This window comes from Jaculus jaculus, chromosome 10 (genome assembly GCF_020740685.1).
Source record: "Jaculus jaculus isolate mJacJac1 chromosome 10, mJacJac1.mat.Y.cur, whole genome shotgun sequence".
Classification (NCBI taxonomy): Eukaryota; Metazoa; Chordata; class Mammalia; order Rodentia; family Dipodidae; genus Jaculus; species Jaculus jaculus.
In genome coordinates this window covers 108389995-108417420 of record NC_059111.1, presented here as the reverse complement: position 1 = coordinate 108417420, position 27426 = coordinate 108389995, and the positions used below count along the sequence as shown (strand labels likewise).

At 42.2% G+C, this 27426-nt stretch overlaps 2 long non-coding RNA genes across 2 annotated transcripts; both read left to right on the top strand.

Annotated features, from left to right (window-relative positions):
* Nucleotides 1-7384: 7384 nt before the first annotated feature.
* Nucleotides 7385-23698, top strand: LOC123464000. The gene is made up of 3 exons (XR_006639293.1): nucleotides 7385-7454; nucleotides 8096-8191; nucleotides 23645-23698. It is a non-coding gene; the product is annotated as an uncharacterized LOC123464000 (long non-coding RNA).
* Nucleotides 23699-23722: 24 nt separating this feature from the next.
* LOC123464111 lies at nucleotides 23723-25040 on the top strand. Its single transcript, XR_006639365.1, has 3 exons — nucleotides 23723-23864; nucleotides 24210-24420; nucleotides 24776-25040. It is a non-coding gene; the product is annotated as an uncharacterized LOC123464111 (long non-coding RNA).
* Nucleotides 25041-27426: the final 2386 nt, after the last annotated feature.

Sequence of the window (27426 nt, the reverse complement as noted above, 5' to 3'; positions counted from 1 at the left end):
ATACTCCAACAGGAGGGCTTTACAATTCTAAACATATATATATCTAACATGGAGGATCCCAATTTCATCAAACGAACACTATTCAAATTAAGTTCACAGATAAGACCAAACACAGTTGTAGTGGGTGACTTCAATACTCCACTCTCATCAATTGACAGGTCATCCTGTCAAACAGAGAAGTATCTGGGTTTGTTTTTTTTGGGGGGGGGCGTATTTTGAGGTAGGGTTTCCCTCTAGCCCAGGATGACCTGGAAATTCACTATGTAGTCTCAGGGTGGCCTTGTTCTCACAGTGCTCCTCCTACCTCTGCCTCCTGATTGCTGGAATTAAAGGTGTGTGCCACAATGTCCAGCTTTTTATTTATTTATTTTATTATTTTTATTTTTGTTTAGAGAAGCATCTGGATTAAGTGAGGTTGTAGAACAAATGACCTAACAGATATCTACAGGACAATTCATCCAAATGCTGCAGAACACACATTCTTTTCAGCAGCACATGGAACAGGAAAGTTTAAATAATTCCTTATACTCTATCTGATCACAATGGGGTTAAACTATAAATCAACAGCAAGAAAAACTATAGAGCATACACAAAATCATGAAGACTAAACAAAACACTACTAAGTGATAAATGGTCAATGAAGAAATAATGATAGAAATCAAAAAATTCCTAAAATCAAATGACAATGAGAACACAATATACCAAAACCTTTGGGACACAATGAAGGCAGTCATAAGAGGGAAGTTTATAGCTTTAAGTGCCTATATTAAGAAATTAGAAGCCAGGTGTGGTGGCTCACGCCTTTAAGCCCAGCACTTGGGAGGCAGAGGTAGGAGGATTGCCATGAGTTCAATGCCACCCTGACACTACATAGTGAATTCCATGTCAGCCTGGGCTAGAGTGAGACCATGCCTCAAATAAACAAATAAATAAATAAATAAATAAAAGAAATTTAAAAGGTTGCAGGTAAACAACTTAATGCTTTACCTTAAGGCTTTGGAAAAAGAAGAACAAGGCAAACCAAAAGTCAGTAGACAGGAAGAAATAAAGATTAGGGCAGAAATTAATGAAATAGAAACCCCCCCCCAAAATTCAAAGAATCAATGAAACAAAGAGTTAGTTCTTTGGAAGGATAAACTAGATTGATAAGCCCTTAGCAAATCTGACCAAAAGAAAGAGAAAAAAGACACAAATTAATAAAATTGGAGATGAATAAGGACATACTTTACGAATATATACTCCACTAAGTTTGAAAATCTGAAAGAAATGGATAATTTTCTTGATTTATATGACCTACCAAAATTAATTCAAGATGAAATTAGCCACTGAAATAGACATATAACAAGTATGGAGATCCAAGCAGTTATTAAAAAAAAAAAAATCTTCCCGCTAAAAAAAGTCCAAGCTCTGATGGATTCACTGTTGAATTTTACCAGACCTACATGGAAGAACTAATACCAACGCTTCTCAAACTTTTCCATAAGATGGAAAAGGAAGGAATTCTACAAAACTCCTTCTACAAAGCCAGGATCACTCTGATACCAAAACCAGACAAAGACAGAACAAAAAAAGAGAAAATTGCAGACCGATCTCCTTCATGAACATAGATGCAAAAATTCTGAACAAGGGCTGGAGAGATGGCTTAGTGGTTAAGCGCTTGACTGTGAAGCCTAAGAACCCCAGTTCGAGGATCCATTCCCCACACAAGGGGGCACACACATCTGGAGTTTGTTTGCAGTGGCTGGAGGCCCTGGCATGCCCATTGTCTCTCTCTCTCTCTCTGCCTCTTTCTCTCTCTGTCACTCTTGAATAAATAAATAATAAACAAAAAATTTAAAAAAAAATTTTAAATTCCGAACAAAATATTGGCAAATAGAATACAAGAATGTCTGAAAGATCATTCACTCTGACCAAGTAGGCTTTATCCCAGAGATGCAGGAATGGTTCAACATGCACATTTTGATAAATGAAATACACCATATAAATGGACTGAAGGATGAAAATCAACTGATTATCTCAATAGATCCAGAAAAGGCATTTGACAAAATCCAACATCCGATCCCTTCATGATAAAAGGTCTACAGAAACTGGGAATAGAAGGAACATATCTCAACATAACAAAGGCTATTTATGACAAACCTACAGCCAATAATACAGTACTGAAAGTCTTTTTTTTTTTTCCCAAGGTAGAGTCTCACTCTAGCCCAGGCTGACCTAGAACTCACTATGTAGTCTCAGGGTGGCCTTGAACTCATAACGATCCTCCTACCTCTGCCACCCAAGTGCTGGGATTAAAGGTGTGTGCCACCATGCCTGGCAGTACTGGAAGTCTTAGTTACAGCAAAACGGTCAGAGACACACACAAAAGGGATACAAACTGGAAAGGAAGAGATCAAATAATCATTATTTGTAGATGATATGATTCTTTTTTTCCTTTATTTTTCTCTTTTTTATTTTTATTATTTTTTTTTTATTAACAACTTCCATGATTATAAACAATATCCCATAGTAATGCCCCCCCTTCCCCCACTTTCCCTTTTGGAATTCCATTCTCCATCATATCCTCTCCTCCTCTCAGTCTCTCTTTTATTTTGGTATCATCATCTTTTCCTCCTATTATGATGGTCTTGTAGTAGGTAGTGTCAGGCACTGTGAGGTCATGGATATCTAGGCCGTTTTGTGTCTGGGAGGAGAACGTTGTAAGGAGTCCTACCCTTCCTTTGGCTCTTACATTCTTTCCACCACCTCTTTTGCAATGGACCCTGAGCCTTAGAAGGTGTGATAGAGATATTGCAGTGCTGAGCACTCCTGTCACTTCTTCCCAGCACCATGATGCCTTCTGAGTCATCCTAAGGTCACTGCCAGATGATATGATTCTTTACATAAAAGACCCTAAAGATTCTAGCAGCAAACTGTCAGAGCTGATACACACTTTTAGCAACATAGCAGAATACAAAATAAACACACAGAAATCAGTAGCCTTCCTATATACTAACAACAAAAGTGCTGAGGATGAAATCAGAGAATCTCTCCCATTCACAATTGTCTCAAAAACTATAAAGTACCTTGGAATAAACCTAACCAAGGAAATGAAAGATCTCCATAATGAAAATGTTAAAACACTCAAGACAGAAATGGCAGAAGACACAAGGAAATGGAACGACATCCCATGTTCTTGGGTTGGAAGAATCAATATTGTAAAAATGTCAATCTTACCAAAAGCAGTCTACACATTTAATGCAATCCTCATCAAAATTCCAATGGCAGTCTTCACAGAAATAGAAAAAAATAATTCTAAAATTCATTTGGAAGCACAAGAAACTTTGAATATCCAAAACAATTTTGAGCAACAAAAATAAGGCTGGTGGGGCTGTAGAAATAGCTTAGTGGCTAAGGTGCTTGCCTGCAAAGCAAAGGACCTCAGTTCAATTTCCCCAATACCCATGTAAGCCAGATGCATAAGGTGGCACATGCATCTGGAGTTTATTTGCAGTGGATGGAGCCCTGGTGTGCCCGTTCTCCCTCCTTCTCTCTCTCTCCCTCTCCCTCTCTCTCTCTCTCTCTCTCTCTCTCTCTCTCTCTTTTTAAAAAATATATTTTTAGGGCTGGAGAGATGGCTTAGCGGTTAAGCACTTGCCTGTGAAGCCTAAGGACCCCGGTTCGAGGCTCGATTCCCCAGGTCCCACATTAGCCAGATGCACAAGGGGCGCACGCGTCTGGAGTTTGTTTGCAGAGGCTGGAAGCCCTGGCGCGCCCATTCTCTCTCTCTCTCCCTCTATCTATCTTTCTCTCTGTGTCTGTCGCTCTCAAATAAAAATTAAAAAGAAAAGGAAAAAGAGAATTGTTCATATGGTTAAGTTCTAGTTTTATGCTTTGTAGTATGGACTTTTAGAATGTGATGGAAGTCATGTCTGGTATAAGTCAGTGGGGCCTGGGCCAAACTTTTAATGCTTTCAGAAAGAAATGCTTTTCCTTTTTAATTTTTATTATTTATTTCCTGGCTTTGTGTCCTTGGCCAAGTCCTCTCCCTGCTTCAGTTTCTTCATCTATAAAACAACTATACTGCTGGGCATGGTGGCACACGCCTTTAATCCCAGCACTTGGGAGGCAGAGGCAGGAGGTTTGCCATGAGTTCGAGGTCACCGTGAGATTACACAGTGAATTCCAGGTCAGTCTGGGCTCGGGTGAGACCCCATCTCGGAAACAACAACAACAAAAACTATACTAGCAACAGTACAGTTCTTTCCACTCACAATTAGCAGTCACAACTGTAACATGAGACTGAGACAGCATAACTCACACATGTTACTCGGTAAATCTAAAGTATGCGTCATGCTTTTCACAATAGTTACCTTGAAAAAATGATCACTGGCCACCATACCTTCCCAGCCAAGTGAGATCATCCTGGAATACTGTTTCTGTGTTGCTCCTGGCGATGAATCGCCCTCTGCTGAAGGTAGATTTGCTTCTCACACAGCCCAGGGTCCATCCAAGCTGAAGCTGATGAGAACAGGCTGGAAGCACATTTTTGGCAAAAATGAAGAGAAAGGGTCATCGTCCCTGTGTGTGTGTGTGCATGCACGTGTGTATGTGTGTGTGTGACACTTTGACACTGAAGGATATTTTCAAAACAGAAGTGGTCCATGTATCCTTAAGCAAAGGCAGTGCCTCTTGGTAAAGTCAGTCTTTAACCCAACACTTAGCAACTTAACATAAATAACTATTTTCTCCCAGTATCTGGGCGGGAGTGGAGGTGGGGGTCGGGACTCTGGACAAGGTTAGCTGAGTGCATAGGCACAGGGGCTCATTCAAAGAAGGTGTCATGTTGACGCTAACGTGGGGAGAGATCCCCAGTCAAGTTCACTCATACAGCTATTGGCAGACTCAGGTCCTCGCTGGCTGCTGGCTGCAAACACAGTTCACTACGTGGCAGCTGGCTTCCTCTAGAGCAAAGAAGTTTCCCTTCACTCATTCTATTCCTTAGAAATTAGTCAAGAGCTGGGAGAAGTGGCCCCACCTTTAATCCCAGCACTCAAGAGGAAGAGGTAGGAGGATTGCTTTGAGTTCAAGGGCAGCCTGAAACTACAAAGTGACTTCCAGAGTGAGACCCTACCTCAAAAAAGCAAAAACAGAAAGAAAAAAAAAATGAGTCAATTAGAGTTTAGGCTACTCTCAAGGAGAGGGGGCGACTACACAGCATGTGAATAATGAATACCAGGGGGAGGAAGGATCGCGACATGATTTCCTGAAATGACAAGGTTGATGACAGCATTGATTCAAGAGCTCTTTCTCTGTTTCTAGTATATACATACTTGTATGCACATATATGTATGTTATGATTGTTTAAAAATTTTTCGTCATTTTGTAAAAAAACTAGCCTTTTTTTTTTTTTTTTGAGACAGTGTCTCACTCTGGTGTAGGCTGACCTGGAACTCACAGCGATTCTCCTACCTTTGTCTCCCCCGCCCCCAAAGTGCTGAGATGAAAGGTGTGTACCACCATGCTCAGCTACCTACATTGTTTTCTGTGATGTAATTATTTTGTGAAAAGTGGTTTTAAATTCTCATCATAATCATTCTGGCTGGAGTCACAGGTTGAAGTCGCATACACAAAGCTTAGTTCTGGACAGCCATGTCCTTCACAGTTTACCTCATCATGTCTGATATTTTTTGATACCTGCACTAGATATTGAAGTGCTTGTCATGTTTATAACATTAAAGAAAATTCTGTCATTTGAACATTTCTAGGATGCCAACCAACTATTCTAGAATTTGGGAGCTTTGTCTCTCAATGATTTTCTATTCAGGGATGTAATTTAAGGATTAACAATTGTGCAAGCCTGGGTGACTAACCTGTTTTTCACTGAGCTCTGAGCTCTCAGTAGCCAGCAAACATTCTCCAGGTTAAAAGAAAAAAAAAATCCTTCTTATTTGTCAGGGCTTAGTGACAGAATGGCTTGCCTTTCTTCCAAAATTTTCAAGGTTGTAAATACATTTCCCAAAGTAAATTTATGCTGGGAATGTAGCTAGAGTACTTAGCAAACCTTAGGTTTAATTCCCAGTACTGTACTGCCAAAAATCAGTCAGGCAACCAAAAAAAAAAAAAAAAGAAAAAAAGAAAAAGAAAAGAAAAGAAAGAAAGAAAGAAAATTTACTGTTTTAAAAGTTGCAGGAGCCCGGCATGGTAACACATGGCTTTAATCCCAGCAGAGGTAGGAGGATTGCTGTGAGTTCAAGGCCACACTGAGCCTACACAGTAAAAGCAAGTTGCAGGGCTGGGGAGATAGCTCAGCAGTTAAAGTGCTGTTTGCAAAGCCTACTGGCCTGGAGTTCAAGTCCCCAGTAGCTATGTAAAGCCAGACACAATTATTGAATTCAAAACAACAAACTGTTTACTGTCTTAGAAGTCTCAGTGATTTCTTGAATGACCTCTGATATTGCATTCCCCAGAGTCATGCAAACACTGTTAAATTGGTGTTTTATCTTCCAGATTTTTTTCCACCCATATATAAATGCCCGTAAGTAGGAACATAAACAAGGGAGAGTGGTGGTAAATTCTTACATAGGGAATTCCAGGCCAGCAAGGAGGCTTGGGGAAAACTGTCTCAAAAAACTGAACCAGGGCTGGAGAGATGGCTTAGCGGTTAAGCGCTTGCCTGTGAAGCCTAAGAACCCCGGTTCGAGGCTCGGTTCCCCAGGTCCCACGTTAGCCAGATGCACAAGGGGGTGCACGCGTCTGGAGTTCGTTTGCAGAGGCTGGAAGCCCTGGCGCGCCCATTCTCTCTCTCTTCCTCTATCTGTCCTTCTCTCTGTGTCTGTCGTTCTCAAATAAATAAATAATTAATTAATTAAAAGAAAAAAAACTGAACCAGAGTAAACCAAACCTAAACAGTTCACACAAGCCCATGAGAGAGATCATGCTATTGCTAACTAGGAAGGGTGAGCCTGGGCAAGAGTGAGACCCTACCTTGAAAAAAGAAAAAAAAAGTAGACAGTTCTCGATTCAAATCACCAGCAAAAATTACCTTATTGCACTTTCTTGATAATTTGTACAAACACTACCAATTCCATAAGGCAAAAGGGAAAGCTAGTCAAGCAGGGGTGTGGGGGGAGACAATGTTAAACAGCTTAACAATAACCCACAGCCTTCGGACCAACTGAGAAAGCCTGCAAGTCGTTAACTATATATAGTTCCTATTTCAAATCTTTTCTAAGTAAGGAGATTTTTCATGGTACTGTCACAACCATGAAAAATAAAGTATATAAAGCCACCAGATTAAGTGCAATGAAAGTGAAAAGACCACTATCTGATAAGTAAGACTGCAAGAATTAAGTTAATCACCGGGCTATTTTGCATTTTATTTTTGCAAATGCATTGTGGGTAGCGCCCTAGCTGAATCTGAAAGTAAAGTGGGCAGGTTGCTCCGGGGTACCATCGAGGCTCCCCGACTGGAGGTGAGTCTGGTGGGAACAGCCCCGACCGAGCCGGGAACCCCTGCCCTGCCCTGCCCGACCCCGGCCTACAGAGGCAAAATGAGAAATCGAGTCAGGCGCCTCCTCTGGCAGAGACGTGGGTTCGGAGTCCGGGCGGGGCGGGGGCGGGGGGCGGGGCGGGGTGGGGAGCGGGGTCGCCCCAGGGTCTCTGCCTGCCCCGCACCCCCCGTGGAGCCCCCAGCGGCCTCCCGGGCCTTGTGCGCCCTGGAGATTGACAGCCCGCTGTCAAGTAAGCCTGTCCTCGCAGCCCCGCCCAGAGAATGCACCCGGGAAACCCCCGCGCCTGTAAAAGCCCCGCTCCAGTTCTTCAGTCTAAATCACCCCTCAAATGATTCATCTTTTCTCCACTCACTGTGGGACCGGGGTGGGTGTGGGTGGGAGGATATATTCTTTCAAGAACTGATTGAGAAAGTAACTTTTCAAAACTTCATATATTTATCACCTAAGTGTAAGGACCAATGGGGGGGAGGAGACGGGTTTGCACAGGAAAAACATACCGATGACAACATAATGTTATATTCCTTAAGGAGCATTTCCCCTGAGGATGTGCGTTGAACCTGTGTACTGGTCAAAAATGAATTAAACCTAACCCTTGCCTTTAGGCGCATATCATGGAGGCCACCACCCAAGCTGATCTTCCTGACAGATAAAGGAAGAGTACCAGGAATCGTTACCACAGACCTTACTGCAAAATGCAGGTATTCTCTCTTATCTGAGGAATGGGATGACCCCTCTGTGCAATGTACCATGACCTTCCTGTACCTCTGTTTCTAAATACCTTTGTAATTACATAGCATACATGATTACATACTTCAAGAAACTCAATGAAACAGTCCACACATGAGCCCTGGCGGTTTCAGCAGCCTCTGAATTCTAAGCATGTTAAGGAATTTTTTGTTTTTTAAAGAATTCCTTTGAGGGAGGGAGAGAAGGCTTCACTTGCCTGCAAAACCTAACAACCAGAGTTCGATTCTCCAGTAGCCACATAAAACCAGATGTATAAAATGGTGTGCATCTGGAATTCGTTTGCAGTGGCTGGAGGCCCTGGTGCACCCCATTTTCTGCCCCTCCCCCACTCCCGAGCCCCTCCCCCACTCTCGCTAGCTCTCTCTCTCTCTCATCTCTCCTTGGGAAAAAAAAAAAAAAAATATATATATATATATATATATATATATATATATATATATTTTTTTTTTAAAAAAAGAATTCCTTGCTGGGTGTAGTGGCGCACCCCTTTAATCCCAGCACTTGGGAGGCAGAGGTAGGAGTTCAAGGCCATCCTGAGACTAAATAGTCGATTCCAGGTCAGCCTGGGCTAGAGTGAGACCCTACATCAAAAACAAAAAAAAAAAGACAGCATTTACTGATATGTACCTGTCTACTTTCTCTTGTTTATTAAAAAGAAGAAAAATATTTTTTTAAAAAATGGGGCATAGAAGGTCAGCAAAGGGTGGGTTTGAGATGTCTGAGTGGGTTAAGTGGGCATTTTGCAACATGGCTTCTCCTTTGACACGTTTAATTGTGATGTTTAATGGATATCCTTGCAGTTTAAGATGACACTTTTAAAATAAAATTCTCTCCTAATGAAAACAAACAAACAAACAAAATGGGGTTTGGTTGAAATTTTGTCATAGATAAAATGATGATGGTACAAAAAGCTTAGGGACTTCTAAAGACTAAGCTAGCTCACTCAGTAACCAAACCAAGTATGTGTTATTTAGGAGAAGTAGTAGGTAAGGAAAGATGTTAGGAATGTTGCCAAATGCTGACTGAGGTGGGATTTTATTTAATAGCAATCATTGCAGTGTATCTAATGACATAGATTTTTCTTCATACTATCTTATTTGTATTACTGGCTTTTTTTTTTTTTTTTTTTTTGAGGCAGGGTCTCACTCTAGCCTAGGCTAACTTCACACTCATTCTCTAGTCCTCAAACTCACAGCAATCTTCCTACCTCTGCCTCCCTAGTGTGGGATTAAAGGCTTGAACCACCACACCTGGTTTAGCATTTTTATCCTTATAAACTGATAGAAACTATTCACTTTCCCATCCCAGAATTCCTTTTGAACCTAAAGGGGATTGGGATATAGTACTCCAAAATATGCCACCGAAAGTACTAACTTCTGGCAAAAGGAGTTTGAGCTAATGAGACTGTCTCACAATAAATAAGTAACAAAAATAAATAAATATTTAAATTTAAACAATCTCAATAAATAGTTGGGTGTAGTGGCCCATGTCTGTAGTCCCAGCCCTGCTGAGGTAGGATTGCCAAGAGTTCAAGATCAGCGTGTGTTAGAGAGTGAGTTTCAGGTCAGCATGGGGAAGTGAGGGTGATCTAGCTGTGACATCTCTCATTCCATTGACCATCAGGGTTGATTCAGCTGATCTAACTGGCTGGGCCGGTGTCCCCTTCCTCCCTCACTGCTCCATGTGTGCCCTCCCTAAGCTGTGAACTGGGGTCAAGAAGAGGAAGACTACTTTCCCTGAACGGAGGAGCATCAGCGCTCTGTCAAGGGTATACAAGTTGCTGGGTTCCCCTGCTAGCACCTTCAAACAAGTTCTCCAGTCAGGGCTACAGTGAGACTGCCTCAAAAATAAACAAACAATAAATAAAACAAGCAAGCTGCAAATGGTAACCACTCCTTTGGGTTACTAATTAATGATCATTCCAGAGTGTGTGTGTGTGTGTGTGTGTGTGTGTGTGTGTGTTATATATACACACACACACACTGTTTTTCCTTTTGCTAATTTGACTTGCATGAGTTTAATTTGCAAGCCACAGTTACTGAACATTAAAGAGTAGAGAAGTTTTTTTGTTCTTTAAACCTCTACTACTGACTTAAAGAACATAGCAAGAAATACTGAAACAAGTGCTGATCAAACAGGTTAATGGGGCATATAGGAGGAAAGGAATTGAATCCTAGATTATCATTATAGTATTTTTATAGAGTTTGAACACAAGCAAAACTAAACTAGATATAAGAACAAGTGTGTGTGTGTGTGTGTGTGTGTTTGTAAAATTTATATTTGAGTGGGGCGTGGTGGCACACGCCTTTAATCCCAGCACTCAAGGCAGAGGTAGGAGGATCACGGTGAGTTTGAGGCTACCCTGATACTATGTAGTTAATTCCAGGTCAGCCTGGGCTAGGCCAGAGTAAGACCCTACCTCAAAACAAACAAACAAACAAACAAACAAACAAAATTATATTTGAATGCTGGGTATGGTGGCATACCCCTTTAATCTCAGCATTTGGGAGGCAGAGATAGGAGGATTGTTGTGAGTTTGAGGCCACCCTGAGACTACATAGTGAATTTCAGGTCAGCTTGGGCTAGAGTGAGACCCTACCTCAAAAAACAAAAACAAAATTTATGTTTGAGGTGGGCTCTCACTCTAGCTTAGGTTGACTTGGAACTCATGCTACAGTCCAGGCTGGCCTCAAACTCATGGGAATCCTCCTACATCAGCCTCCCAAGTGCTGGATTAAATGTGACTACACCACTGAATAAAACGACTCCTCCTCCACTGGTACCTTGAACAGTACTAGCTCCTCAGGGAGGAGCGGGGCCTCTCTCATGCACTAGTGAATACTGATGAGTCCAGTCTGGCGCAGGTAACCCCACCTGCTGCGTGCTCCTGATTGCAATGGCCATGTCGTCTCCAGAAGTAAGTATTCCACAACATTCCTCCCCCTCCTCTGCCTCATCCATTCCCGCCACTTTCTCTTCCATGGTGTTCCCTAGGCCTTTGACGGGTATGTGTACATGTGTCCTGCTTAGGGCTGAACACTTACCAGTCACTTGTTCTCAGCACTCAGACCAGTTGTGAGTTTCTGAATAAACTGCAGCCTGCTGCAGAAGAAGGAGAGGGAGCAGGAGAGGGCAGAGGAAGAAGAGGAAGAAGAGGAGGGGGAGGAAGAGTCATTTCTGTGACTAAGGCTGTAAGCAGCACTCATCTTCATGACTCCAGGGAGTATGTAGGTGCTAGAGATGGGGTCCTAGTGATGGGAATTGGGGTGGGGACAAGGTCTGAGTGCCTCCACCTTGTTCATTTTATTTATTTATTTATTTATTTTTATTAACATTTTCCATGATTATAAAATATATCCCATGGTAATTCCCTCCCTCCCCACCCCCACACTTTCCCATTTGAAATTCCATTCTCCATCATATTACCTCCCCATTACAATCATTGTAATTACATATATACAATATCAACCTATTAAGTATCCTCCTCCCTTCCTTTCTCTACCCTTTATGTCTCCTTTTTACCTTAATGGCCTCTGCTACTAAGTATTTTCATTCTCACGCAGAAGCCCAGTCATCTGTAGCTAGGATCCACATATGAGAGAGAACATGTGGCGCTTGGCTTTCTGGGCCTGGGTTACCTCACTTAGTATAATACTTTCCAGGTCCATCCATTTTTCTGCAAATTTCATAACTTCATTTTTCTTTACCGCTGAGTAGAACTCCATTGTATAAATGTGCCACATCTTCATTATCTACTCATCTGTTGAGGGACATCTAGGCTGGTTCCATTTCCCAGCTATTATAAATTGAGCAGCAATAAACATGGTTGAGCACATCTAAGGAAATGAGATGAGTCCTTTGGATATATGCCTAGGTGTACTATAGCTGGGTCATATGGTAGATCAATCTTTAGCTGTTTTAGGAACCTCCACACTGCTTTCCACAATGGCTGGACCAGATTGCATTCCCACCAGCAGTGTAGAAGGGTTCCTTTTTTTCCACATCCCAGCCAACATTTATGATCATTTGTTTTCATGATGGTGGCCAATCTGACAGGAGTGAGATGGAATCTCAATGTAGTTTTAATCTGCATTTCCCTGATGACTAGTGACGTAGAACATTTTTTTAGATGCTTATATGCCATTCGTATTTCTTCCTTTGAGAACTCTCTATTTAGCTCCATAGCCCATTTTTTGATTGGCTTGTTTGATTCCTTATTATTTAAATTTTTGAGTTCTTTGTATATCCTAGATATTAATCCTCTATCAGATATATAGCTGGTGAAGATTTTTTCCCATTCTGTAGGTTGCCTCTTTGCTTTTTTCACTGTGTCCTTTGCAGTGCAAAATCTTTGTAATTTCATGAGGTCCCAGTGATTAATCTGTGGTTTTATTGCCTGAGCAATTGGGGTTGTATTCAGAAAGTCTTTGCCAAGACCAATATGTTGAAGGGTTTCCCCTACTTTTTCCTCTAGCAGTTTCAGAGTTTCAGGTCTGATGTTAAGGTCTTTAATCCATTTGGACTTAAGTCTTGTGCATGGTGAGAGAGAAGAATCTATTTTCATCCTTCTGCAGATATATATCCAGTTTTCCCAACACCATTTGCTGAAGAGGCTGTCTCTTCTCCACCGAGTATTTTTGGCATTTTTATCGAATATCAGGTGGCTATAGCTACTTGGGCTTACATCTGGATCCTCTATTCTGTTCCACTGATCTACATGTCTGTTTTTGTGCCAGTACCATGCTGTTTTTGTTACTATGGCTCTGTAGTATAGGTTAAAATCAGGTATGGTGATACCACCAGCCTCATTTTGTTGCTCAGTATTATTTTAGATATTCGAGGTTTTTTGTGATTCCAAATGAATTTTTGGATTGTTTTTTCTATTTCCATGAAGAAAGCCTTTGGAATTTTGATAGGGATTGCATTAAATGTGTAGATTGCTTTAGGTAAGATTGCCATTTTCACGATATTGATTCTTCCAATCCAGGAACAAGGGATGTTTCTCCACTGTGTCTTCTGCAATTTCTCGCTTGAGTGTTTTAAAGTTCTCATTGTAGAGATTCTTTACTTCCTTGGTTAGGTTTATTCCAAGGTACTTTATTTTTTTTGATGCAATTGTGAATGGGAGTGATTCTCTGGTTTCATCCTCTGTGTTTTTGTTGTTAGCATATATGAAGGCTACTGATTTCTGTGTATTTATTTTGTATCCTGCTACATTGCTGTAGGTTTAGATCAGCTCTAACAGTTTGCTAGTAGAGTCTTTAGGGTCCTTTATGTATAGAATCATGTCATCTGCAAATAATGATAACTTGATCTCTTCCTGTATTAGTCAGGGTTCTCTAGAGGAACAGAATTACTAGAATGAATTATTTTATAAAGGGAATTTATTGGATTAGCTTACAGTAGTCCAATAGCAGTTGCAGGCCTGAGAATCACCGAACCTGGTAGCTGCTCAGTCCACGTGGCCAGATGCCTCAGCAGTCCCGACCCGGCACTGCAGATGGTGCCGGAAAGCCTGGAGGCTTCCTGAGGAGCCAGAAAGCCTGGAGGCTTCCTGAGGAGCCACTGGGTTTCGATCCACGTGGGTCTTCAGTTGATGTTGGTTTTTAGTCCGTACTGGTCTTCAATCCACGCTAGAAGGTAGGGAGTAGCTCCGGCAGCCAAGTGGAAGGAAGGAAGGAAAAGGGAACTCTTCTACCCAGAGCTTCCTTATATCAAGTCCCTCTCTGAGTGGGGCCGCCCACTCTGGGGTAAGGGCTCATCCTGGGAGAAAGACCTCCTCCTTTAGTTGATCCTTCCTAGAAGCAGCCTGTGGATTACTAAACAGATCAAGTTGACAACACCTTAACTATCACACTTCCTTTCCAATTTGTATCCCTTTTATGTGTGTCTCTTGCCTTATTGCTATGGCTAAGACTTCCAAAACTATATTAAATAAAAGTGGGGACAGTGGACACCCTTGTCTTGTTCCTGATTTTAGTGGAAAAGCTTCCAGTTTTTCCCCATTTAGTAATATGTTGGCTGTAGGCTTGTCATAAATAGCCTTTATTATATTGAGATATGTTCCTTCTATTCCCAGTCTCTGTAGGACTTTTATCATGAAGGGATGTTGGATTTTGTCAAATGTTTTCTCTGCGTCTAATGAGATGATCATGTGATTTTTGTCCTTCAACCCGTTTATGTAATGTATTACATTTATAGATTTGCGTATGTTGAGCCAGGCATCGTGGCACTGGTCTATAATCCTAACACTTGGATGTGGAGGCAGGAGGATCAGGAATTCATGATCATCCTCAGATACATAGTATATTTGAGGATAGCCTGGGCTACAGGAGACCCGCCTCCAAACAAACTAAAACAAAACCGCAATTCTTTTTTTTTTTTTTTTTGCCAGCTCTTGCCATGGAAACTTGGTGGGAAATCAACCTGGTTGGATTAGATTAGGTTTCTGGTATCTACCAACCTAATACCAGGAGAGAAGAAAGAGTATTTACCTGTAATTCCTGCCAGTGTTAGTCATAAGAGACATGATCATGGATCCTATGACTAGAAAGTTCTTTCCCAACTTCCTTTTCAAATTTAGCTGTTTATGGATTTGGTCTCATTTTACATGAATGTATGTATCTAAGCGTTGTAGGCGAGGCAGGGATTGGGAACCTGACGCATATAGTCACTTATTTTCTGGCCTGTGAAGATGTGGCTTTGACACAGAGTAGAAGGGAATGTCCAGAGGTACTGCCCTGCCCCTTACAATGGACTGACTGCTGCTCTCACATCTACACCCCGCAGACCTAGGGGGTACACCAGCAATTCAACTTTGGAGGGCCCTCAGCGGAGTGGGGGCAGGGAGGATGGAAATGATGGTACTAACATAGGATATACCCATGCAACTTTCTACTTAATAAAATGGATAAAGAAAGAAAATTATTTATGAAATGATTCATTACCTAACATTTTTTAATTCAAATAAAATGTAAAATAATAATAAAGATGTGGCTTTGAGTCATGGGGGAAGGGATTGGGATCTGTTAGTTCTCTGTGTCATTTCCAGCCCTGGGATCAGTGATCTAATAGAATTTATAACATTACACATTCCAGCAGCGACTTGCTGAGATGCTGAAGGGATTCCAAATGGCTCTATAAGTATATACTTTCAGAGGAGCATAATACAATTTGCTTTCAAACTCAAAGCCCTAAAAATAATTAGGCAGGAGTTCAGACAAGTGCTAAAAGGCAGTTGTTTCTGGTGAATTCAAGTGGCTTTAAAAAAAAATCAATTTAATTTTGCACCCAAGGAGGTCTTGCATTTGAGCTTCCTCCTGCTCTACTGAATAGTAAAGTCCAACGGCCAGGCTGGCATTTAAAGGAAGCAAGAGGGGAAACTAGCATGCACAGTATCCCAATTCAAACCAACAAAGTGAAGAGAAAACATTCTGGAATGTTGGAGTGAGCAGTGGGGATTCTTATTTAATTAGAGTTGTGATTTATTTGTTTATTGGGTTTTCGAGGTAGGGTCTTGCTCTAGCCCAGGCTGACGTGGGATTCACTATGTCATCTCAGGGTGGTCTTGAACTCAAGGCGATCTTACTACCTCTGCCTCCCAGGTGCTGGGATTAAAGGCATGTGCCACCATGCCCAGCTTTTTTTTTTTTTTTTTTTTTAATTTTTTGGCTTCAGGGTCTCTATCTCTGTAGCCCAAACTGACCTCAAACTCACAGTAGTCCTTCCACCTCAGCCTCCCAGGTGTGAGCCCATGTCCAGCTCATGTTTGCAACTTCAACATACACATTCTTCTTGTCTTGTGTGGAGGCTGTTGTGCGATGGAAGAACCTTGGCCCAGCTGGCTGCCTTTCATGGAATCTGAGTGGACTTTCTCACCAAAGTGTGAGTCAGAGTTCAGTTTTGTCTGCACTTGAGGGTGGAGTTCACTCAGGAAAGGCGGCAAAGCCTAGGTGCACATGCTGTGATGCCAGCACTAGCCGGCTGAGGTAGGAGAATTGTGAGTTTAAGGCTAGCTTGGGCTATATAATGAATCTGTCAAAAAATAAAGATAGGGAGTAGGAGAGATGGTTAAGGAACTTGCCTGCAAAGCCTAAGGACCCAGGTTTGATTCCCCAGTACCCATGTAAGCCAGATGCAAAAGGCAGTGCACGCATCTGGAGTTCGTTTGCAGTAGGTCGAGGCCCTGACACACCCATTCTCTCTCTCTCTCTCTCTCTCTCAACTAAATAACCTTTAAAAAAACAACTAGCAGCCGGGCGTGGTGACGCACACATTTAATCCCAGCACTTGGGAGGCAGAGGTAGGAGGATTGCCATGAGTTCAAGGCCACCCTGAGACTACATAGTGAATCCCAGGTCAGCCTGGGCCAGAGTGAGACTCTGCCTTAAAAAACCAAAATAAATAAATAAATAAAAATATAATAATAATAATTAGAGCTGGAGAGGTGGCTTACTGGTTAAGGCGTTTGCCTGCGAAGCCTAAGGATCCTGGTTCAATTCTTCAGGACCATGTAAGCCAGATGCACAAAGGGGGCACATGCATCTGGAGCTTGTTTGCAGTGGCGGGAAGCCCTGGTGCGCCCATTCTCTCTCTCTCTCTCTCTCTCTCTCTCTCTCTCTCTCTCTGTGTCACACACACACATTCTTTACCTCTTTCTCTCAAATAAATAAAGTATTAAAGAAAAAGAATTGAGATGGAGAAATTAAGGGTAATGTGAAGGATCCCACTAAGTATGGGAGAATATATCATTCATTCAACCAGAATTACTTTTTTTTTTTTTTTTTTTGAGGTAGGGCCTCACTCTAGCCCAGGCTGGCCCGAAACACACTATCTCTGCCTCCGGAGTGCTGGAATCAAAGGCGTGTGCCACCATGCCAGGCTTTAACCAGAATTCTTCGAATACATACTACCTTCGTGGAGCTCAGAGTCCAGTGTCAACTAAATATCTACCAGGCATCATCTGGTAGATGGCTAAGTGTTGTGGGGAAAATTCACCAAGATGCGTGTGTGCATGTGTGTGTATATGTGTATGCGTGCATGCATACATGTGCCCAGTGTTAGGGATTGAACACAGGGCCATGTGTTTGCTAGGCAAGAGCTCTACCACAAAGCTATATATTTCAAGGAAGGTAATGGGCTGGAGAGATGGCTTAGCAGTTAAGCGCTTGCCTGTGAAGCCTAAGGACCCCGGTTCGAGGCTCGGTTCCCCAGGTCCCACGTTAGCCAGATGCACAAGGGGGCGCACGTGTCTGGAGTTCGTTAGCAGAGGCTAGAAGCCCTGGTGCGCCCATTCTCTTTCTCCCTCTATCTGTCTTTCTCTCTGTGTCTGTCGCTCTCAAACAAATAAATAAATAAATAAAAATTAAAAAAAAAAAAAAGGATGGTACTAAAGTAGGTAATGTTGGGGTTAAGAATGAGCTGCCAGGTTCCTGCCCTGCTAAGGAGAGGGTGGTGGAAAGTGTAACAGGAGGAAGCCAGTGAGCATTCACTGGAGGACAAGCTCTGAGTGCTGTGGGGTGGAGAAGAGAGACCAAGGAGGAATGGAGGGGGAAGCAGGGAGATTAACGCTCCCTGCACAGAACTAGGAAGGTGTGCTCATTCCCAGGCTCTGCTAACTGGGTCTTGAGAGAGCAGACATTTGATCTCTTATAGCTCGGGCTGGCAGGCTGAAATCAAGGTGTGTGGGCGGTTGTTTCTTTCCAGAGGCCCTGAGGGCACATCTGTTCCAGGCCACTTTCCTGGGAAACTTTTGTGTGCCTTGTATTGTAGATAAATCACACCTACCCCTGCCTCCTTCCTCCTGTCCCCACTCCTCTGCTTTACAGACACTTACAGTTAGATTTAGGGCTCATGCTGATTTGGGTGACTTCATCTCAAGAGCCTTCTTTTGCCTGTAAAGAGCCTTTTTTGTTTTCTTCTTCAAATGTGGTCATTCTCGCAGCAGACCTGTCTTTCTGAGTGCCACTATTCATGTCACTTGAGGTCAGAATGGGGATCTGGCTTGTACAGAAAGGCAACATGCTCCCAACTGCTTGAAAACCTGGTATTCTCCACAGTTTGACAGGCAAGTGCTGGCTCTTTCTTCTACAACCTGTGAGTGAGTCGCTGTGCTGCTCTCAGCCAAGTTTTGAAACTACCTGGCAATCAAAATGCTAACATCAAGCCGGGTGGAGTGACGCACCCCTTTAGTCCCAGGCAAAGGTAGTTCGAGGCCACCCTGAGACTAGATAGGGAATTCTAAGTCAGCCTGGGCTATAGCAAAACCCTACCTAAAAAACAAACAAACAAAAAATCCCAAAACAAAATGCCGGCATCATAGACTTGCACCATCATCGAACCAAGACTGTTGCCTCAGGAACTGAGAGTTCTACAGGGTGCACTGATAAATGACTGACCCTGGAGACAGTTTGTGGCCCTACAGCTGTTCTAAGACAGACTTTATTTGAATGAATGAGTGAATGAATGAATGAATTAACAATTTAAATCTTACCTCTGGGGCTGGAGAGATGGCTTCGCAGTTAAGGCGCTGGCCTGTGAAGCCTAAGGACCCAGATTCAATTCTCCAGGTCCCATGTAAGCCAGATGCATATGGTGGCGCATGTGCCTGGAGTTTGTTTGCAGTGGCTAGAGGCCCTGGTGTGCCCATTCTTTCTCTCTCACTCTCTCTCTCTCTGTCTCAAATACATAAAAATAAATAAAATAAATAAATTTTACCTCTGATCCAGTGCTGAAATTCAGAAGACCTTTCGAATATTTATTTTGGAGGTGGGCATAGTGGCCAATGTGAAGGCAGGAGGATCATGAGTTTGAGGTCAGCCTGGGCTATACTGTGATTTCCAGGCTAAGCTACATAATGACTTTGTCTCAATAAAAAAATTAACACATTGGTGGCACATGCTTTTAGTGCCAGCACTGGGGAGGCTGAGGCAGGAGGATTGTTCTGATTTCAAGGCCAGGCTGAGGCTACAGTGAGTTCCATGTCATCCTGGGTTTCAGTGAGATCCTGCCACCAAAAAAAGAAAAATAGGCCGGGCATGGTAGTGCACACTTAAAAAAAAATTTTTTTTTGTTCATTTTTATTTATTTATTTGAGAGTGACAGAGAGAGAAAGAGACAGAGAGAGAGAAAGAAAGAGAGAGAGAGAGAATGGGAGCGCCAGGGCCTCCAGCCACTGTAAACAAACTCCAGATGTTTGATTCCAGCAGTTGGGAAGCTGAGGTAGGAGAACTACTGTGAGCTGAGACCAGCCTGAGATTGCTGCATAGGTCAGCCTGGGCTAGAGTGAGACACTACCCTGAAAACCCCCCAAAAAAAGTAAAATAAAATGGTCTGGAGAGATGACATAGTGATTAAGGTACTTGCCTAAAAAGACTTAATGACCCGAGCTTGATTCCCCAGTACCCACGTAAAGCCAGATGCAGAAAGTAGCACATGCATCTGGAATTCATTTGCAGTGGCTAGAGGCCATGGCACACCCATTCTCTCTCTGTCTCTTTTCTATTCTCTCTGCTTGCAAATGAAATAAAATAAATTTTAAAAAATCCTGCCAGGCATGGTGGCACACACCTTTAATCCCGACACTCAGGAGATTGCAGTAGGAGGATCGCTGTGCGTTTGAAGCCAGCCTGGGACTACACAGTGAATTTCAAGTCATCCTGGGCTAGAGTGAGACCCTACCTTGAAAAACCAATAAACAAATAAAAATAAAATTATGTATGTATGTATGTGTGTATATATATATATATATATATATATATATATATATATATATATATATACACACACACACACACACACACACACACACACACACACACACATACATATCAGGAAAAGAAGGGCCAAACTAAAAGCTGTTTGTGAAATTATAGGTGCCCTTGTGAACATTTTTGGACTCTCCTTACAGAAGTGTACCACTTACTCTCATCATACACAGTTCCTAGGAACTGACTGATGGAGTGAGCGTCAACCATGGGGAGGGGCCACAGGTGCTTGAGCAGCATGGTTCCCTTTTTCTCACGGGACCTGGATGATACCTTGAGTTTGTCTTCTGCCATCACTTACTCCAGCTCCTCTCATGCAGGATGACAAAGACCAGAGCTAGATGTTTTCAAGGACAGCAGGGTACCAGAGAACTTGGAGTGAGAAGATGCTTTCTGCCTGCTTCTCCCTCAAATAAATAAGTAAAATAAATATATTTTTTTTGAAAGATAGATGGCTGGGCGTGGTGGCACACGCCTTTAATCCCAGCACTTGGGAGGCAGAGGTAGGAGGATCGCCATGAGTTAGAGGTCACCCTTGGACTACAGAGTGAATTCCAGGTCAGCCCAGGGTAGAGTGAGACCCTGTCTCGAAAAGCCAAAACAAACAAATAAATAAAAAGAAAGATGGATGGATGAATGGAGGCAAAACAATGCCAATGCAACTGGCCCCAACAGACTTACCTAAGATAGGCAGAAACCTACACCTTCTACAAAATTATAAATGTCCATCTTCTAAGGAACATGATCAATAGATTTAGGGGTTTTTTTGTCATTGTTTGTTTGTTTTTGTTTTTTGAAGTAGGGTCTCACTCTAGCCCAGGCTGACCTGGAATTCACTATGTAGTCTCTGGGTGGCCTCAAACTCAGGGCAATCTTCCTACCACTGCCTCAGAGTGCTGGGATTAAAGGCGTGTGCAACCAACAAATCCCATGAGGGAAAGTATCATCAGCAAGGCAAAGAAATGCACGCCATGTCATCTTTGTACTGATCAGTCTCCTCTGGCTGTCATAATTAAGTGCCACAAACTGAGTGCCTTGAAGCAACAGGGATGTATTATCTCATAGTTCTAGAAATCAAAGTCCAAAATCAAGGTGTCAGCATGGCCACACCCTCTCAGACCCCTTGTGGAATCCTCTTTGTCTCTTCCCAGGAACCAGCATTCCTTGAGGAATCTGAGATTTGAAAATGCAGCCCTATAATTTTTGCCTTTGGTATCATATGGTGTGTGTGTGTGTTTCCTGTGACCATCTTCCCTCTTCCTGTAAGGACAGCCGTTTTACTGGATTAAAGCCAGTAGCAGTTCTATTAGATTAAAATGACTCTGTCTTCACTAATTCCATCTGTAGAGACCTTATTTCTAAATAGGTCACATCTGCTGGTATTCACATCTATAGGTTCTAGGGATTAGGATTTTTTTCTTTGCTTTTCTTTATTTTCAAGGAGAGAGAGAGGGAGAGGAAGCGGGGGGGGGGGGGGAGGCTTGGTACACCAGGGCCTCTAGTCACTGCAAAAAAATTCCAGATGCATGCATCACATGTATCTGGCTTTACATGGGTACTGGGTAACTGAACCTGGGTCATTAGACATTGTAGGCAAATACCTTAACCACTAAGCAACCTTTCTAACCCCCCACTTTTTTTCCCTGAGGTGGGATCTCACTCTAGCCCAGGCTGACCTGGAACTCACTCTGTAGTCCCAGGCTGGCCTGAAACTCACAGCAATTCTCCTACCTCTGCCTCCCAGATTCTAGGTTTAAAGACATGTGCCACCATACCAGGCTAGGATTACGAATTTTAAAAATGTATTTATTTGAAGGCCGGGTAAAGTGGCACATGCCTTTAATCCCAGCACTTGGGGAGTAGAGGTAGGAGGATTACCATGAGTTCGAGGCCACCCTGAATTACATAGTGAATTCCAGGTTAGCCTGGGCTAGAGCCAGACCCTACCTTCAAAAACCAATATGTGTGTGTGTGTGTGTGTGTGTGTGTGTATTTGTTTATTTATTTGAGAGATAGAGACAAATAGAGTAGGGGCATGCCAGAGGTTCCTCCATCAGGCTTTGCAAGCAAGTGATTTAATGGCTGAGCCATTTCTCAACCTGGAATTAATTAGGATTTTAACATCTTGTCTGGAGGGGCACAATTCATACAATTCACCCCATATGCCAAGTTGGAACTTAATTTCTCATTGTCTTTCCCCACCAAACCAAAGACTTATAATGGCTTAATCCCTTCCTCTCCCCCATTTAAAAAATATCACATGTAGCCAGGCATGGAGGCACATATCTGTAATCCCAACACTTGAGAGGAGGAGACAAGAGAATCAGAAATTCAAGGTGAACCGCAGTTACATAGCAAATTTGAGGCCAGCTTGGACTATATCTTATCTTAAAGCTTTGAGGCTATGGCTGATACAAATACAAAAAAAAAAAAAGTCTCAAAAAAAAAAAAAAAAGCAACCCCATCCCCAAACAATAAAAATAATTGTATGTAGACCTTGGTAAGTAATTTTATTGGGTACACTAGGAAAATTCTGAGAACGAGTCATTTGGTGGAAGGATCTAGTAACCCACTGGCTGGCAGGAAGGAAGTTGAAGTTCTAACCTGCTGGCTGATGTTTAGATGGTAGACCCTTTTAAAAATTATTTATTAGGGCTGGAGAGATGGCTTAGCGGTTAAGCGCTGGCCTGTGTAGCCTAAGGACCCCGGTTCGAGGCTCGGTTCCCCAGGTCCCACGTTAGCCAGATGCACAAGGGGGCACACGCGTCTGGAGTTCGTTTGCAGTGGCTGGAAGCCCTGGCGCGCCCATTCTCTCTCTCCCTCTGTCTTTCTCTCTGAGTCTGTCACTCTCAAATAAATAAATAAATAAAAATTTTAAAAAAATTATTTATTAGCCAGGTGTGACAGCACACGCCTTTAATCCCAGCACTCGGGAGGCAGAGGTAGGATGATCGCTGTGAGTTCAAGGCCACCCTGAGACTCCATAGTGAATTCCAAGTCAGCCTGGACTAGAGTGAAACCAAAAACAAAAATACTTATTTGCAAGCAGAGAGAGAGAGAGAGAGAGAGAGAGACAGAGCAGCAGAATGGGAGCACCAGGGCCTCCAGCCACTGCAAACGAATGTCAGACTAATGTGCCACCTTGTGCATATGGCTTATGTGGGCACGGGAGAATCAAACCTAGCTCTACAGGCTTCATAGGCAAGTGCCTTAATCACTAAGCCATCTCTTCAACCAGAGTTTTTTGTTGTTGTTGTTTTTGTTTTTTGAGATAGGGTCTGACCTGGAGTTCACTATGGAGTCTCAAGGTGGCCTCGAACTCATGGCGATCCTCCTACCTCTGCCTCCCGAGTGCTGGGATTAAAGGCATGTGCCACCACGCCCGGAAAGTTTTGTCTTTTTTTAAAGAGAGAGAGCCGCTAGGGCCTCAGCCACTGTAATCAAACCCTAGACGCTTTTGCCACCTAGTGGGCATGTGTGACCTTGCACTTACCTCACCTTTGTGCTTATGTGGGATCTGGAGAGTTGCACACCGGTCCTTAGGCTTCGCAGGCAAGCACCTTAACTGCTAAACCATCTCTCCAGCCCTAAACTTTTCTTTTCTTTTCTTTTCTTTTTTTTCATAAACTTATTTACAAGCCGAGAAATGGAGAAAGAAAGAGAGTATTGGGGCACACCAGGGCTTCCTGCCACTGCAAAAGAATTCCAGATACATGCATCACTTTGTGAGTCTGGCTTCACATGGGTACTGAAGATTTGAACCTGAGCCATCAGACTTTGCAAGCAAGTGCTTTTAACTGCTGAGTCATCTCTCCAGCCCTGGTGGAGATATTAGACTCTTATCTGTGGATTTTGCCAGGTGAATGCCTATGCGTGAGTGTGTGTGCAGTTTGTAAATGTGTATGCAGTGTATAAATGATCAAACGGGAAAGTGTTGGGGGGGGAGGGAGGGAATTACCATGGGATATTTTTTTATAATCATGGAAAATGTTAATAAAAATTAAAAAATTAAAAAATAAATAAAAATGAACAAAAAAATTTAAAAATAAATAAATGAGTATGTGTACAATGCATAAATGTATGTGAGAGTGTGTTTGGGTGAGCATGTGTGTAGAAAGTGCAAATATGTCTGTGCATAGTGTATCAATGTGAGGCCCAGTTTTAGGTGTGATGTTGATGTCAGTTGACTTTTTTTTTTTTCCAGGGCTGAAACTAAACCAAGGGTTCTATACATATACCTCACCATTGAGAAATTGCAAGAAAGAAACTGCTTTGAGAGGTGCCAGGTGAGGTTTGAGCTGATGTGGAAGTTAAGCAAATCCCAGAGCACCAGGAGCTGCACTGTTTGCAGTGGAACGAGGATGTGAAGTAGCAAGACATGTCATTATACTGTCAGGGTTTGGGGCTAAATTTAGGTATGCTTCCTTCATCAATGGTCATATTAACACTTTCTGAGTTAGATTTAGCAAGTAGATAAGCCCTTTATGGATAGAGAAAATTGAAAAAATATTATCATTAATATGCAAATTCAAAAATTAAAAATTATTTAGTACTTGCTTAATGTTGTACAATGCATAAGCATACATTTTTGTGCATGTGATTTTTAGATGCTTTATTAAATTATCACTTTTTAAGTTCAAAGACAGCAATCTTTTAGTTTTTCAGAAGCCTACCTGGATTTATAATGAAAAGTCATTTAGCAGACATTCTGTGGTAGTTTGAACATATGTCCCCCGTAGATCCAGGTGTTTTATTAAGGCTTGTCTCCAGCCATCTAGATTGAAGAGGTGTCACTGGAGGCAGATCTTGGGGTCCAGCCCTAAGGTGTCTTGGAGGTGGATCTGAATTCTAACCAAAAGGTATAAAGGGAAGTTTGAGCTCCGGAGGGGCCCCTTCTGTTTGCTGCCAGTTTTCTGCTTGTTGCTTTTGATGTTGGCTGGCTGCTGATGGTGTCTCCCCGCTTGGATGCATGGAAGCAGCTTCTTCCGCCATTGATGGAACTTCCGCCTGGATCTACAAGCTTGAAATAAATGGTTTCCTCCTCTAAACTGTGCCTGGTTTGGATGATCATCCCAGCAACATGAAACTAACTACAATACATTCATTTTCAGGCAGCTTTAAAAGTTGATTATTTTAGGTAAAAGATGTCACTACTAAAAAGGAGCTACTAGAGCCGGGTGTGGTAGTGCACGCATAGTCTCAGGGTGGCCTTGAACTCTCAGTGATCCTTCTACCTCTGCCTCCCAAGTGCTGGGATTAAAGGCCTGTGCCACCACGCCCAGCTCACATGCTTTCTTATAGAAAGAAACTACCTCCTAAGAAACCTCTGGCAGGCAGAACCTATTTTATGTTATTTATTTAAAAATTTTATTTTTATGTTTTGGTTTTTCAAGGTAGGGTCTCACTCTAGCCCAGGCTAACCTGGAATTCACCCTGTATTCTCAGGGTGGCCTCGAACTCATGACAATTCTCCTACCTTCGCCTCCCGAGTGCTGGGATTAAAGGCATGCCCCACCACACCTGGCAAAAAATTTATCTTTAAAGCTGGGCATGGTGGCACACACCTTTGAAATTTAATTTTTTTTTAATTGTTTATTAGAGGCAGAGAGAGGGAGAGAAAGAAGGAAAAAGAGAGAGAATGGGCATGCCAGGGCCTCTAGCTACTGGAAATGAACTCCAGAAGGTATGCACCACCTTGTGCATCTGGTTGACGTGGGACCTGGAGAATCAAACCTGGGTCCTTAGGCTTCGCAGGCAAGCACCTTAATTGCTAAGCTATCTTTCCATCCAGAATCTATTTTAATTGTCCTTGTATCAGACATACCCTCAGAGCTTTACTACAGGTCACATTAAAATATCCCAGCACTTGGGAGGCAGAGATATGAGGATCACCATGAGTTCAAAGCCTCCTTGAGACTACATAGTGAATTCCAGGTCAGCCTGGGCTAGAGTGAGACCCTACCTCGGAAACCAAAGCATAAAATAAAAATAAATTTTTTAAATAAATAAAAGTGAGACCCTACCTCAAAAAAACAATATACCACATATATATATATGTACATATATATATACATACATATATATGTGTGTGTGTGTATATATATATATTTCAAATGATTTGGGTACCTTGTTTTGTTTTTTTTTCTAGAATTCACTATGTAGTCTCAGGATGGCCTTGAACTTGCAGCAATCCTCCTGCCCTCTGCTTCTCCCAAGTGCTGGGATTAAAGATGTGCATCACCATGACCGGCTGTATTTTCCTTTTTTTTTCCTTAAATTTTTATTTATTTATTTGAGAATGACAGACACACACACACACACACACACACACACACACACACACACACAGAAAGAGAGAGAGAGACAGAGAGAGAGAGGCAGAATAGGCACACCCCGGGCCTCCAGCAAAACCTTGTGCATCTGGCTTACATGAATACTGGGGAATCGAGCCTTGAACCGGGGTCCTTAGGCTTCACAGGCAAGCGCTTAACTGCTAAGCCATCTCTCCAGCCCATGCTTCCCTTTAAGTGGCATTTTTTTTCCTGCACTCAGTCAGAATGCTCAAACTGTTGGGTTTGGATGAAGAAATCTAAACAATAGCTGACAAGACAAAGCCTACTAAATCACATGCAGTCTTCTCTGTCTATTAATGTGGTTTAGAGTGATATGTTAGGAGCACTGTATACCAGAAGAATATTGATTGCACTTCAGGTAATGCAATTTACAGTTAATAAGATAGTGAGGCTGGTCCAGGGAAATACTTGTTTTCCTCAATAATGTTAGACAGAAAGCATACATTTAATAAATACTGCATTAGAACAACCCTTTTGGGTGAACTTCAAGGAAATAAACATACAACCAGATGGCTGCACACTGGTAGATTTTCACATCTTTCAAATCTGGAAAGATGTATTTTCATAGTCTTTGCTTTACAAATATATTCTCTTGAATTATTCTTGCTTTAATATCAGAAACCTTTGCTTGGTATTTGTATGCCACTTTTAATATCTAAGATAGGTGCAGGATAGTATATACAGTCTGAGGCTATTTGTTTTGTTTTGTTTTAATCCACACAGGTTCACAAAAATCTCCCATATATTGAACACCAGAGTCCACTGTGGTTACTGTTTGCAGCAGGGAGATTGAAGAGCATTTTTGTCTTTAGAATTACACATTCTATATAATTTAAATTAAAAAAAATTTTATTGACAACTTCCATAATTATAAACAATAACCCATGGAAATTCCTTCCCTCCCCACACTTTCCCCTTTGCAACTCCATTTTCCATAATACCCCTCCCCACTCTCAATCACTCTCTCTTTTTTTTCTTTTATTTTTTTAAAATTATTTTTATTTATTTATTTATTTGAGAGCAACAGACACAGAGAGAAAGACAGATAGAGGGAGAGAGAGAGAATGG